Source organism: Ochotona curzoniae, unplaced genomic scaffold (assembly GCF_017591425.1).
Source record: "Ochotona curzoniae isolate NIBS_2020 unplaced genomic scaffold, NIBS_Ocur_1.0 contig_2657, whole genome shotgun sequence".
NCBI classification, from domain to species: Eukaryota; Metazoa; Chordata; class Mammalia; order Lagomorpha; family Ochotonidae; genus Ochotona; species Ochotona curzoniae.
In genome coordinates this window covers 138,068-152,932 of record NW_024465540.1, presented here as the reverse complement: position 1 = coordinate 152,932, position 14,865 = coordinate 138,068, and the positions used below count along the sequence as shown (strand labels likewise).

Sequence of the window (14,865 nt, the reverse complement as noted above, 5' to 3'; positions counted from 1 at the left end):
ATTAGAGATTGGAAAATCCATAGATGTAGAATTCACACACCATAAATCATTCATTGTAGGGGTTAGCATTGTGGAATATGAGATTATGTCACCATTTATAATACTGGCTTTCAACACAAGCAACTGCTCAAACCCAATTTCTTCATTTCAGGAAAAGGGCACTTCTAACTAACACACCTGCAATAGAAGATGACCCCAAGTGCTAGGGTCAACGACATCCAGGTGGAAAGCCCGGATGGCTTTCTGGATCTGGCCATGCAAAGGTCTGGACACTGAGCTCATTTGGAAAGAGATATAAGCGTGCTCTCTCTCTCTCTCTCCTCTCTCTTCTTTACCTCCATACTTCAAATGAAAAACACAATTTTTAATTAATCATAAAATGAACAACCACCAGGACTTATAATCCTCACATTGTTGGACAACCAATACCTCAGTCTCATTCCAAATTCGCAAATCATGCCAAGAGAAAATCCTGCTCCACTAAATGGATTCTTCATATTGTTTCTTCTCTCAGCTCCTGGACCTTCACTGTGTGCCCTGTCCTGATAGGTCAGCTCATTGTGGACAGTTCACATGAATAGGAATAAACAACATGTGAACAATATATTTGATTTCTTTCAATTAGCATAATATATCAAGAGTAATGCAAATGAATCAAACTGATTCCTGCTGATGTTGCCTTGTATGTCTATATGATTTCTTTACCTAATCATTCATTTAAGAACATTTGAGGTGTCTTCACATTTGGCTGTTGCAGAATTGCCCAAGATGAGCCAAAACATGTAGAGTTACATCTTTAAATTCTCTTCAGAATATCACCAAGTATAGCAATACTGAATTACATGGTATCTGTAGGCTTAATCAATTGAGAACACAATAACTATTTTCCACAACAGTTGCACTATTTTACATTGTCTCTGGCAAGTCATGAACATCATTCCAATCAGCTCAGCTCTGGCTGTTGCAGCCATTAGGGAAGAAACCAGTGCATAAAAAATCTGTCTCTGAGAATCAAGAAGGCAGAGTAGGGTAAGAATACACTTAAGCAGATGGAGAAACCTGAGACAGAGGCAGAGAGGGCACAATCCAGGAAATAGGAAAAGACATGCTGTTGACAGACAGGTACTTAGAAACTTATGGACGCAATCCAAGAGAGACAACGGAGGGCTGATGTAGTGATCAGATACCCAGCGGCAGTCAACGAATGGCAATCTGAACTTCACTGGAAGCCAGATGTTCACCAACAACCAGGTTCCACCCAAAATAGGTCTGGAGAGCTCCCAAAACTAATAGCTAGCAGATCCAGATCTCCACAAGTGACACAATAGGAACCATTTTGTACAGGATGGCATAGGCTTTGAAACGGCTGGAACAACAGTGAGCTGTCCACGCATTGAGCTGGGAGTGATCTCACTGGACGCAGTGCATTATACTGATTACACATCAAAAATAATAGTGATTTTGGCATCTTATGACTCCAAGTAGGTCCAGATGGCCCACATATCTTACAGCAAGCATTGTTCCAACAATATGAGCATCTAAAACAACCTAACTATTTATGACATCTGATTTCTCCCTAATCTTATGAAGTACTCTAACCACAACTGGGAGAATCACTCTACAGACAATAGTGCAGCATCATCAAGGGATCATAGCAGGTAGAAGTTGAACCAGGAGCAGGGTTAAGAAGACCATGGTGGAAGTCTAACATGAGCTCAGATCTGAAACTCACTAGAGGGAGTGGCACAAATGACTGCAAATAAAGAACTATAAACCAACTGCAAAAAGTAAAATCGCTTGCCTGAGAACCAGGAAGGGAGGGGACAGTGCCAGCAGGGCAAAAAGGAAGGGTTCCTTTGCTGGACAGCTACTCCCGCTGGAGAGCATAAGCTGGGATGGGGGTTGACCAGACTAAGCAGTGCTACAACACATGTATGCCTCAGGTGGACTAGATAAGGGAAAAGCCAGGCTGAGCTGATCTTTCCTACTGGTGCAAACAAAATTAGAGTGGGTGAGGTTTGTTTGGGCTTAACCACAACTCAGCTGGCAGAAGCTGGCACTGGGGGCTAGTTTCGTCAAGTGAAACCAGAGAACTACCAGGAAAGTGGATAATCTGGGAGTAGGATAGGCCTGGAAGGGAAAGAGTGGGCTCATCCCTTTTGGGTAACCACTTCTACGGGAGGGCATAAAAACCAGGACAGGGGCTGGGGAGGAATGAGGCGTGGGACAGACTGGACTACTGCTACACATACTGGGAAACCATGGTAGGAGGCGGGCCTTGTGGGGGTTATTGTGGGTTGCTCCAACTAGGCTGCAACACCCACTTGTTTATATGAGGGCCGAGAATGTGCTGGGCAGAACCAAGATGGACTGAAACATCCATTGGTTCCAGTGAAATCAGGGCTGAAAACAGAACCAACCCAGCGACTGCAACCACCAGCTGATCAGGGAGATGGACTGTGCTGGGCCGTGTACTTGTTAGTACATACAAGAATATGGTTTGAGAACACCTCAGACAAAGTTTCTTTGGAGATCTCCCCAATCAAAATGCTGGACTTAGAGCCCTAACCAAGAAAAGAGAGAAGACAGAACAGGTCAATCAACCATCTCAGCTATATGTTGGCAGTGAAATACGGGGCAAAGAGACACTCTATGATGGACTATGTCAATCAGTGTGTTCTGCAAAGACCTCATACTGCTTGGAGTGGCAATATTGGCAGTGATTCATAACTGGTGAACTATCACACCACTTGAGCAAGAATCTCAGAAGATGCTCTACATCTCACACTTGGGGTGAGTGGGAAATTGGGTGGGCCTTCTCCAATAATACCCCGCTTTAAACATGAAAGACACAATATGGAAATAATAGTCTTATCCACTTTCCTGTAGCTCTTGAACCTTTTTACCCCAATTAACTATGTAAAGATTGTCCAAAATATAATAATTATTTTTAAAAAAAAAGTAAAATCGCATTGTAAAACTTGTGGGTAACATAGCTTAGAAAAATCTGCTAGCCAGAATTAAAATGACCAAGAGCAAAATAAGATACAGAAGCACATTGAGTATAACTCAAGACTCCTACAAAGGAGTTAACTGCAGAATACATTAAGAAAAATGGAGAAAACAGAATTTGGAAAACGCATTGTAAAGCTTCTTACAAAGAATGAGAAGCATGTACAAGACTTGAAGGAATTTAACTATACTATTACACAGGAAATAGCATCATTGAAACAACATCAAGCTAAATTATTGGAAATGAAGGGCACATGAGCACTTTAAATATTCAGTGGAAATTCTGAGTAATAAAATGAAGGAGGCAGAAGAAAGAATACCAGACTTGGAAGATATTTCTTGTCACAGTTGGGAAACAATTAAAAAGCTGGCGTTAAATCTGGGTCAAGCTAAAAATTATTCAAAGTTAAAATGCACGATTAAAAGACCAAATATCAAAGTTATGGGAGTTCCAGAAAGCACAGAAAAAGAAGCTGGGTTTAAAAGTATATTTAATGAAATGACAAAGGCAAACTTCCAAAATCTGGAAAAAATAATTGGGAAACAATATTTATGAGGGGTACAAAAGTGCCAACAGGGTTTCCCAAAAGCGATCTTTGCCACAGCACATAATAATAATCAAACTCTCTTCAAACCAACATAGAGAAAAAATTCTTAAATCTGCACATGAATCACATCAATTCACATACAGAGAAACAGCAACTGGGTTCACAGGTGACCTCTCACAAGAAACTACAGGCCAGAAGAGAATGCAGCAACATATTCCGGATTCTAAAACCAAAAACAAACAAACAAACACTCTGTCCAACATAGCATATCCAGCAGGGCTCTCCTTGCCTTTCAAAATGAAATAAGGGCACAACATTGTAGCTGCACACAGCTAAAGTTCTCACCTTGTATGTGCTGGGATCCCGTATGGGAACACCAATTCATATTCCATGAGCTCCAATCCCCTGCTTGCTCCCTGCTTGTGGCCTGGAAATGCAGTTGAGGATGTCACAAAGCCTTGGGACCCTGCACTTGTGTGGGAGATCTGGAAGAGGCTCCTTGCTCCTAGCTTCAGATCCACTCAGGTCTGGCCATTGCAACCACTGGGGAGTAAATAAGCAGACAAATTTTCTTTTCTCTCTCTCCTCTCTGTATATCTGACTTTCCAATGCAACATAAATAAATATTTAAAGATGAGAAAATAAGTGGTAGTGTGTGAGGCAGTGGCACATGGCAGGTCCAGAAGGCTCGATGCTGTGTGGCCCAAGCCAGCCCAGCCTGGCCCTGCCCAGAGGAGGCCCCACACCAGCTCTTGCCTTGCCAGATGAGAGGGTGCCTAGCCTCATTCTGGTGTTTCCCATGGGAGCAGCACTTCAGGGATAGAGCACAGAACTATTCATGACCAACTTCAAAGTAGGCATCTGTGGCTCAGATTGGTAGCTAGGAAGACAAAGTACTCTATGAACAATGACCAGGGCATTCTACCGGTGGTGATACATGGCAGGTGGAGAGCTACTGTTTTGGAGCCCACATTGAAGTGGATGTGGAAGGAAATGATGTTGAAATCTTTTTGCACACATTTGACAAGAACCATGGCCAGGATTCGGCAGGTTCTTGCACAAGATGCCATAGGAGCCGCAGGTTCTGATCTCAATGCCTTGACCATGGACGACTAATTGCCTGCACAACCTACAACTCGTGCTTTGGGGCTGGTGGCCTTGACCTGAGGAGGTCTCCAGCAAGTAGAGTAAGCAGAGCCAGTATTGGCTTACGATACAGCAACTTTTTACAAACCCCATAGAAGAATACTTTCCCATTCTGAATATGACTCAGCACTACAGTGCCAACAGGGACGTTGTGGAGGAAGAGTGGAACTCATGCACTTACTAGGAGTGGCACTACCCATCCTGCACAGTGATCAAGAAGCAGCTCTGGGAGTTCAAAGATCTGTGGCTGTTGCCAGATGGCCCACTAGTGTGCCTTCCAGTGTCAGCAGGAGGAACTGGCCAGCCCATAAGAAGTGCTCTCAGGAGTGAAAGTGCCCCTGCTGCAGGAGCTGGAGCCTCAGTGATGACTGGGGTGTGGGGCTGCCCTTCAGTGTGTCATGAAACTGGTGTCTGGACCTGAAGGCACCCATGAAGCATATGCCAGCCCACAGCTGCAGGGTTGGGCACCCCCTGGTGCCCTCATTATTTATATTTTCATATGTTTATAAACACATGTACAGTTCGTTGGGGGGACTGGGCAGTGTAGAGGGCACAAGTGACAAATAGAATCACGGTGATCTACAGATGGCACAGAGCTGGGAAAAGGAAAGAGAGAAAGAAAGACAGAAAGAGAGAATCGAAAAAGAAAGAATGAATGAGAGAAAGAGAAAAAAGAAAGAAAGAAAGAAAGCGAAAAAATAATTTTTCCACATCAAAGAAAAGTTGTAAGAATATGCTCCTTCCAAACTTGCCCTACAAATGATGCTTAAAGACGTTCTCTTGATATAGAACACAAATAACACACGCCAAAACTAAAGGCAAATATGAAGAACATCCCAGTAAAATGATAACTTAAGACTATATTAATGAACAACACATTGTGGAAATGAGAAGACCAAATAACCATCCATTCGTAGTAACCTTGAGTGATTGGGCTTAAGCCAATCAATCAAATGTCATACAGTAATAGAGTGGCTTTCAAAAATAAAACCCATTTATTTGTTGCCTATAGGAGACAGCAAAAACTGTATCTCATGGATTCTGATGTTTTGGTTTTTATTTTCATTTCTTTTAAATAGTTTTTCCCTCTTATTAAAATCTTACTGACTCATAGGTCATACAGTAACATAATTTTCTTCATGAGAGTTCTTGATATTTATTTCTTCATTTCTTCAGTGACGTATTAGTCATTCAGTCACATGTTATGTAACTTCATGGCATTGTAAACTTCTATTTTATCTGTTGTTAATTTTGTTGGTGATTTTTCATTTAAGGGGATTTATACTAACTAATAGAGATTATCATATCCAGCTGTGAGGATGCAATACATTTTACACCTGTACTTGCAGATCAAAAACGGACTCCCGGTGGAACTCTTAAATTTATGTTAACAATGGGATAGTGGACTGTCTGTCATTGACCATGCCTGCAAGATTTAAGGCAGTTTATGAAGGACTGTACAATCACAATAACATAGGGGAAATCAGCAGCAGCAAGATACAAAAGTTTTTGTAGTTTTCCAAAAGAATTCATTTGTATCTGACAAACTTCTAGAAATTATACACTGTTGGTGTTCTTAAGAAAAAAATTCACTTTTTAAGTTAAATTCAATGCCAAATACTCAATTTGATCATTAGTGAGAATGAAATCACCAATTCTCATTAATTTTAATGGCCACGTATTGTTGGTATATCTGTAGGAAATTTACTGAAATTTGTGTGATATTAAGTCCTACAACATAGGTCAACTTGAATGTTAATAATTGTTTTTAGATATATTTATTTATTTGATGAGCAGTGTAATAGAAACAGATCTTCCTTTTGCCTATTCATTCCTCAAATGTTCATGAGAGCTTGGGTTGAGCCAGTTCAAAGCTGGGAGTCATGAAGTCCATATGTGTTCCCCAAGTGAGTGACAGAGCCCAAGCACTTGGATCTTCACCTATCACTTTCCCAGCTTTGTTAGCAGTGAGCTGCATTGTAATAGAGGAGCTGGGATTCCAACCCATGCCTAAATATGGGATGCCAATGTCACAGGTAGGAGCTTACACTACTGTGAGAAAACATGCCACCTCCTCCTTCACTTTTTAAATAGCTCAGTTATGAGATAATGGTCCAGCTCCATTCCTGAAGCCAAAACAGCTATTGCAACATTTAGAAATTTAACCAGCAGATGATTCTAACTTAACATGATGTTGACTTCTCGGAAAACTACAATGTTTAACTTTAAACAACTGGGTCAGTGAAGTTCATCTCAATTTATGGTTACTTATTTCAAAATGCAATAAAATACATATTTATATATTGAAATGTGTGTATAATACATATCTATATTATATAGAGATATGTAATAAATATTTCTTTATATAGATAGATATGCTAGTGCTCACAATTATTTTATCTGGAAACTTAAATCTATGTTGGGAGACAAAACTGACTTGCAGAGGCAGCGGCAATGCAGATGGAAGTAACCAGAGGCACTGCCAGCACCATGAGTCTCCTCAACAAGCACAAGAGTGAGATGACACCTGAGGGGCTGCAGATGCAGAATAAGAAACCATTCAACATGGGCCACTCTTGGTGCTAACACAATTGGTCAAGAAAATCACACAGGTGCTAATCAACTGCCGTGACAAAACCTCCTGGGCTGAGATAGCCTTTGACAGGCACTGGAGCATGGTGCTGTAGAACATGAAGGAGGTGTTAATTGAAGTCCCCAAGAATCACAAGGGCAGGAAGTTCAAGCCAGTCAAAAGCACCACCAATCTTCAAATGTTCCTGTTGGAGGTTAAGTCCTCATGCTCTTTTCTAAGCCGCTCATTGCTGGCAAGTAAAGGACAACCTGTTGTCACTGCTGCCCCAAATCCCGAGTCTGTACACTTGTCCCTGCCACCAGATAACTCTCCATGGTATGTAAAAACTGCCCTGAAATTACTCTCTTCCTTTTGCTACTGTTTTCCATCTTTAATAGTATGTAATTTTTAAAATTTGAGCCTCTTTTGAGTCTCCCTCATGGGTTCAGGGTCCCAAAGTTTTGGACCTTATTTTACTGCTTTTGCAAGCCACAAGCAGGGAGTTGGATGGGAAGTGGAACCACTAATATTAAAACTAGTGCCCATATGTGATTCCTGTGCTACAAGGCAAGGTCTTTATATGCTAGGCTACCTGGTTGTGCCCTGACCCAGGATATTATAATAAATGCATATGGATGTGCATTCCCCCATAGTAGCTAAGTAACCTCTCTCTCAAATTTAAGAATCTGTGTCCCATATCTGGGCCTGCCACCTCACTTGAATTTTCCACTGTTACATATCCTAGGCTGCATGAGGGATGGCTCAACTAACTGGGTACCTCCATTCTACTCAGAAGACCTGGATTCAGTTGAACTTCTGAGCTTCTGACCCAGTGTAGTCATGGATATTGAAGGCATTTGCAGAGTACACAAGCACATCAAAGCTGTCTGTCCACTCTCCAAATTACTTGTTAACAAATAAATGCATAACATGAGTCCAACATTCTGGTAATAAATAGCTATGTGCCTAATAAACTAAAGTTTCAAGGCTATGCATGGAAAAGAGACCAGCTATTATTATGACCTCTGCTACAATCAGGAAAACTGGAATCTATAGCACACAGCTTCATGAGTCAACATGGGGTCCACATGCTCCATTATTGCAAATACCAAGCTTGGTTATATGTTCTTGAGAAAGTGCCAAAGAAAGCTCAAAGTTTTCTTCATAATGCTGACACACTGTGGATATCAAGTTGCAGCTGAACATTGAGTGTTGATGAAACACAGACATTCCCTTTTTAAATTTTTATTTGTTTTTATTGCAGTCAAATATATAGGAGGAGGAGAGGCAGAAATGACAATCTTCTGTCTGATGATTCACTCTCCAAGTGACCATAATGGCCAGATCTTTGTTGAACCAAACCATAAGCCAGGAGATCTCCGGCCTCCAATATTGGTGCAGGGTCCCAAAGCTTTGGGCCATCCTCAATTGCTTTCTCAGGCCAAAAGCAAAGAGTTACATGGGAAGCAGGGCAGCCAGGATTAGAAACAGAGCCCATATGGGATCCTGGCACATTCGAGGTAAGGACTTAAGCTGCTAGCCATCATACCAGACCCATAATACCCTCTTTTACTGAGGCAAATATGAGGATTTTGAACCCAGACTAAGCTTCTCCATCACTTGGAAGTGATCCACACATCTGTCAGAGAGTTAGTAAACTTAAACTTGTCTCCTGTAGAAAACTTCATTTCATAAACCACAACACTCTGTGCAAATTTGTGAAGAAAAACAGCAGTTCAAATGATACCTTGCAGTAACCCATGATCGGCTCCAGGAAAGGTAGAGCTGTTGGCCCAGGAATGCCCAGCTTCTTAAAAAGACCATGTGTAGAGGCGCCATATCTGTAAAGTCAAGGAGGAATCAAGTCACAGGTGTGATAATTTTTTTTTTTTAGTGGACACCTACTCAGATACCAGAATAGACAAGCCAGGGAGGTAACACATAGCCAAATGATTAACAGCAGAACTCATTACCTGCTCCCTCATTACAAAAACTGCACCAAGAAGTCTTAATGACTTGATAAAGACTCTGAAGTCTTCAAAGTCCCAGTCCTAGGCTGAGTTCCTGAAAATCTCCCCCAAATGACAGTGGTACTGAGAGGCTCAGGTGGAATGCCCACAAATTATTTTATTCACTCATAAATTCAGTGAGGATTCCTATTTGGGTCCAAACTGTGGAAAATATATTTTTTTTTCTCTGAGTACAAGTTATTGCATAACTGCTTCCAAGAAATATGGGAGTCACTGAGATTCTCTGATATTATTCTTGCAGTTTGCTTTCAATTATAGACTTTACATTCTGTTTCTGTAACCCATATCCTATTTAGGGCATGGCCCTTCCTAAATCTGCCTTCACACCAAAGATATATATATATTTCAAATATATATATATTTCATATATATATTTTGGAGTATATTTTCATATATATGTTTTGGAGTACTGCCCTATATGTAAGATATGAACAGGAAGAAAACTGTTCAAAATACGTTATTTCCATCCCCATTTCCACAAAATTAAAGTTGCGTTTGCAGGTTTCATTGGCCATAAATTAAACGTGAGCAATTTTCAGCAATGTAAATATTTTCTTTTCTTTTGTTAAAAGATTTATTTATTTTATTGGAAAGGCAGATGAACAGAGAGGAGGAGAGACAGTGAGAAAAACCTTGCATCTGATGCTTCACTCTCCAAGTGACCACAACAGCTAGTGCTGTGCCTATCCAAAGCCAGGAGACAGGAAATTCCTCCAGGTCTCCCATGCAGGTGCAGGGTCCCAAGGTTTTGGGCTATCCTTGACTGCCTTTCCAGGCCACAAGCAGGGAGTTGGATGGGAAGTGGAGTTGCCAGGATTAGAACTGGCACCCATATGGAATCCCGGTGCGTTCAAGGCGAGGACCTTGATCATTATGCTATCATGCTGGTTGGATGTAAAGATTTTCTTAAGACAATCTAGCTAATCTGAACTTTGGAAAATGTGAAAATGAATATCCTCCCTTAAGTAATACTCAAGGAGTAACTCAATACTCCCTTATTAATACCCAAGTATTAACTAATAGTCCCTTAACTAATACTTAGGATTCACCTAAGCCATGCCTCCTCAAATGAAAATCATAATTGCAACTGTTGATACTCAGCTTGTAAACACAACACCAAGCACATTCACTCTTTTCAAGATGTTCAGTCACAAAGCACCAATTTCCTTTCTTCTGCCTTTCAACCATCTCTGAACCATAACTATGGAGGCCAATGCACTTCAGAACATATATGCCTGTAACCTGAATTTTCTGTCATATATAGACTCCAATATTTGAGGTCCTGAATCCTTGTTAATGCTCACTACAATGACACTGTGATAGCAGAACAGAGGAAGAGAAGCAGAAGAAGTGGGAACCACTTTAAGGCTGAAGCTGCAAAATTCACATAGATGGCCACACAGTGGGAAATTTAGCAAGTGTGACCCAAGTATATACTTTTTACAAATGATTTAACATATAAGCCACTCTATTAGCAATGAGAGTCTTCCACTCTTCTTCACAGTTAACAGATGCATACATTATGGAATACATATGACATGTTCTATATGAAGTGAGTTATGATCTAATGACCTCCTGAGATATTAGTCTTCAGGGCAGGATAGGGCAGCAATACTCTGTCAACTCAGTAGATCTTAGGGGATGTCATTACACTGAAAAAATGTATGAACACATGCATATGATTGCCAGACACCCCAAGCTATTACACTAGGACATCGGGATCCCTCCAGTAGGACGGGTATTGAAAGTAAGACACCAGCTGCCAAATTCTGCAGGGGTAAAGAACTTTAATTATTCCCACTCTAATTACATCATTTCTTATTGCCACAATGGTCAAGGAATTTTTTTCTACTGTGTTCCAGTGCCAGCATCCTATTGAAACATTAAATCAAGTCTTGACTTCTCCACTTCCAATCCAGTTTTGTAAAATGTATTGAGTAAAGCAAAACAAAGTTATTCAAGTGCTTGTGCCCCGTCAACAAAAATAGGACACTCAGAAAAGTTCTGGCTTCTGGTGTCAGACCAGCTGTTGGGGCTACTTGTTGAGTCAACAGATGAAAAATATTTTTGTCTCTGAATCCACTCTTTCTGTAATCCTTCATTATTTATGTATAATAAACCTTTTATTATACATAAAATGTATATGATATATGCATATAATAAATCTCAAATCTTTCCGACTGTCACATAACCTTTCAAATGAAATTGAGAAAATAATTTATTTTGCCATCACCTCTGTAGGGAGACACTATGTCATTCATAAGTTCAGGAGTCAGTACTGTTGGGTCAAAGTTTAACCATGAGCGTCTGGAGGCGGCATCCAATATGGAAGCAGTTCATGTAAAGCTACACTAGTTTAGATCCACCTTTCTGCATATGTCTTGGAAAAGTGGGGGATTTTCAAGTTCTTACAACCTGCACCAGTATAGGAGACCTGCAAGAAGTTCCAGTTCCCAATCTTCCAAACAGCTCAGCTCAAGTCATTACGACCATTTGGGAATGAAAAAGTAGGTGCAAGGAAGCACTGCACCTCCTTAAAAGTGTTAGCTCTGCCTTATAAATAGAACCAAATCTTAAAAAAGAAATAGTAAGTTCACACCAAACAACATAAAGGTACAGTGTAGATTGGGCTTCCTTTGTCCTAAAAAAAAAAAAAAAAAAAAAAAAGGAAAAACCAAACCAAATCAAACAAATCAAAATCAATAATATTATGTGAATAAAATTAAACTCTAATACCATCAGATTGTTAAGTATTTACCAAAAGAATTCCTAAACCAAGAATTAAGATGGCAGAATAGGGTAAGGACATGTTTAAACGGACGGAGAAATATTTAATCAGGATGAAGCAGAGAAGACACATCCCAGAAAATAGGAAAAGTGAGAACAAGAACAGAGGGGTACCTGGAGACTGACAGACATAGCAAAGCAGCAAAAACAATGGTGTGGTGTTGTGGTGACTAATACTCCAGCAGCATTCAGCTAATGGCGATCTGAACTCCACCAGCAGCTGGAACTCCACCAGCAACCAGGTAGGAAGGGACTTTCACTGGGAACTTGGGAGGTGAACCCAGACAAAGAACTGTCTCTCCCGCAGGTCTGTTTGATTTGACCAGGCACAGAGACAGAGTAGCAGATCCCAGATGGGTAGTGTGAGAACAGGGAATATTTCACAGCACAGTCAGCCCTGTAGAGCCAAATTGGGTGACATTTTGCATAAGGAGGCAAAGGAAAGGGAAAGGACTGAGTGTAAACTGAGCTGTGAATAAACTCATTTCTGACTCAAAGAACTGAATCAACATGACATTCTACAGGTTCCACCCAAGACAGGACTGGGTAGCCCTCAGATCTGACAGCCAACAGATCAAGAACTCTACGTCAGGTGCCATTTTGTACACTAGGGTAAAAGCTTTAGGATTGCAGAGGACAACAGTGAACTGTGAATGTGCTGAACTCATGAGAACTCACTGAGTTCTGTGGATTGCACTGGGCCCGCAGGAAAAAAAAATACCAACTGTGACATCCTACCAGTCAAATAGGTTTGTGTGGTACCCAGATCTAATGTCCAATAGGTTCCATCAAGATCGGCGCCACTAACAACGTAGTTATACAGAACAGCTTGTGTCTCTCTAATCCTGGAACCTGCTCCAACCGAAAGTGAGAGAAAGGTTGCAGACACAACAGTTCCACCTCAGCACAGTATCACAGGAGGTGGAGATTGGTGAGCCAGGAATTACAGCTGTGGAAACCATGTTGGAAATCTAACATAAGAACCCAGACCTGGAAATCACTGGAGGAAGTGGCAATTTCACTGCAAGCAAAGGGTTGTGTACCAACTGCAGTAAGAAAAAAAAAAAAAAGTACACCTGTGGGTGACACAGCTTAGAAACTTGTCCCAAGGAGAAGACTCTGCTAACCAGAAGTACAATGACCAAGAGCAAAAGAAGAGACAAAGGCACAATGAATATCACTAAAAACTCACCTGCAAAAGTGGAAAGCCCTTTGCCAACCTAAAAATTAACTGAGGAAGACATCGAGAACATGGGAGACATCGAATTCAGAAAACTCATTTTAAAGCTTCTGATCAGCGATGAGAAGCTCATACAAGAGTTCAAAGAATTTAAGGAAGCAATAAAGAAAATCAAGACTAGTATATCAGAAGTTAAGTACACAGTAGAGCAAATTAAAAGTACAATGGAAAGTCTCCAAGATAGAATGAAGCAGCAGAAGAAAGAATCTCAGAATTGGAAAATATTTCCTGTCATCAGGAAGAAGCAAACCAAAAGCTGGAAGTAGAGCTCGATCAGGCAAAAAAAAAGAAAAAAAAAGTATTCAAAAATTGAAAGACACTATTAACAGGCCAAATATAAGATTTATGGGAGTCCCAGAAGGTGCAGAAAGAAAAACTGGTTTTTCAAATACATTTAATGAAATAACAAAGAAAAATCTCCCTAATCTAGTGAAAGGATTGGGAAACAAGAGCCAGGAGGGGCACAGAACTCTCAACAGGACTGATCAGAAATGATCTTCGCCAAGACACATGATTATCAATTTTTCTTCAATTGAACATAAGGAAAAGATCCTGACGTGTGCATGTGAAGAAAAAATCATTGGACATATAAAATAATGTCAATTAAGCTCACAAAAGATCTCGCACAGGAAACTCTACAGGCAAGAAGAGAATAGAGTGACAGATTCTAAAAGAAAAAAAAAATTGTCTGCCCAGTACAACATATCCAGCAAAGCTTTCTTTTGTCTTTGAAAATGAAATAAAATTCTTCCACAGTAAAGAAACATTAAAAGAATTTACCTCTTCCAATCCTGCCTTACAAACAATACTTCAAGATGTTCTCTTGACAGAGAAGAGGAATAGCACCCAACAAATCCAAAGGCAAATGGGAAGAACATACCAGTAAAATGACAACAGAAGACTAAATCAATGAACAACCCATTCCTAAAACGACAGGACCAAAATACCACCTATATGTGTTAACCCTGAATGTAAATGGTTTAAGCTCAATCAAATGCCATAGATCAGTAGACTGGATTAAAAAACAAAACTCATCTATTGATCATCTAGAAGAGACACACTTCACCAACAAAAGTCAGTGGAAACTGTATCTCATGGGTTTTGATGTTTTCGGTTAGTTTCATCTCTTCAAGACACTTTCTTCTGATTTTATCATTTAGTGACTCGTGGATCATAGAGTAGCATCATTTTCTTCAACAAGGTTCTTGTTTTTCATTTCTTCAGCTACACGTCATTCAGTAGCATATTATTTAACTTCACGGTGTTGTTAAGTTCTTTTTTCTCCTTGATGTTGATTTTGTTGTGTGGCTCTTCATTTAAGAGCATGTATAGTAGCTGTGTAATAGAGACTGTCATATCTAGTAACATGTTATTTAACTTCATGGCATTGTAAATTTATATTTTTCTTTCTATTTTTGATTTTGTATTATGACTTTTCATTTAAGGGGCTGTACAGTAGCTGTGAAATGGAGACTAACATCCAGATCTGAGGATACAATATAGAATGCATTACTACTTCCAGACAAAGAT

General features: G+C 40.2%; 1 pseudogene; it reads left to right on the top strand.

Annotated features, from left to right (window-relative positions):
- Positions 1 to 4,398: 4,398 nt before the first annotated feature.
- LOC121152793 lies at positions 4,399 to 5,036 on the top strand (annotated as a pseudogene).
- Positions 5,037 to 14,865: the final 9,829 nt, after the last annotated feature.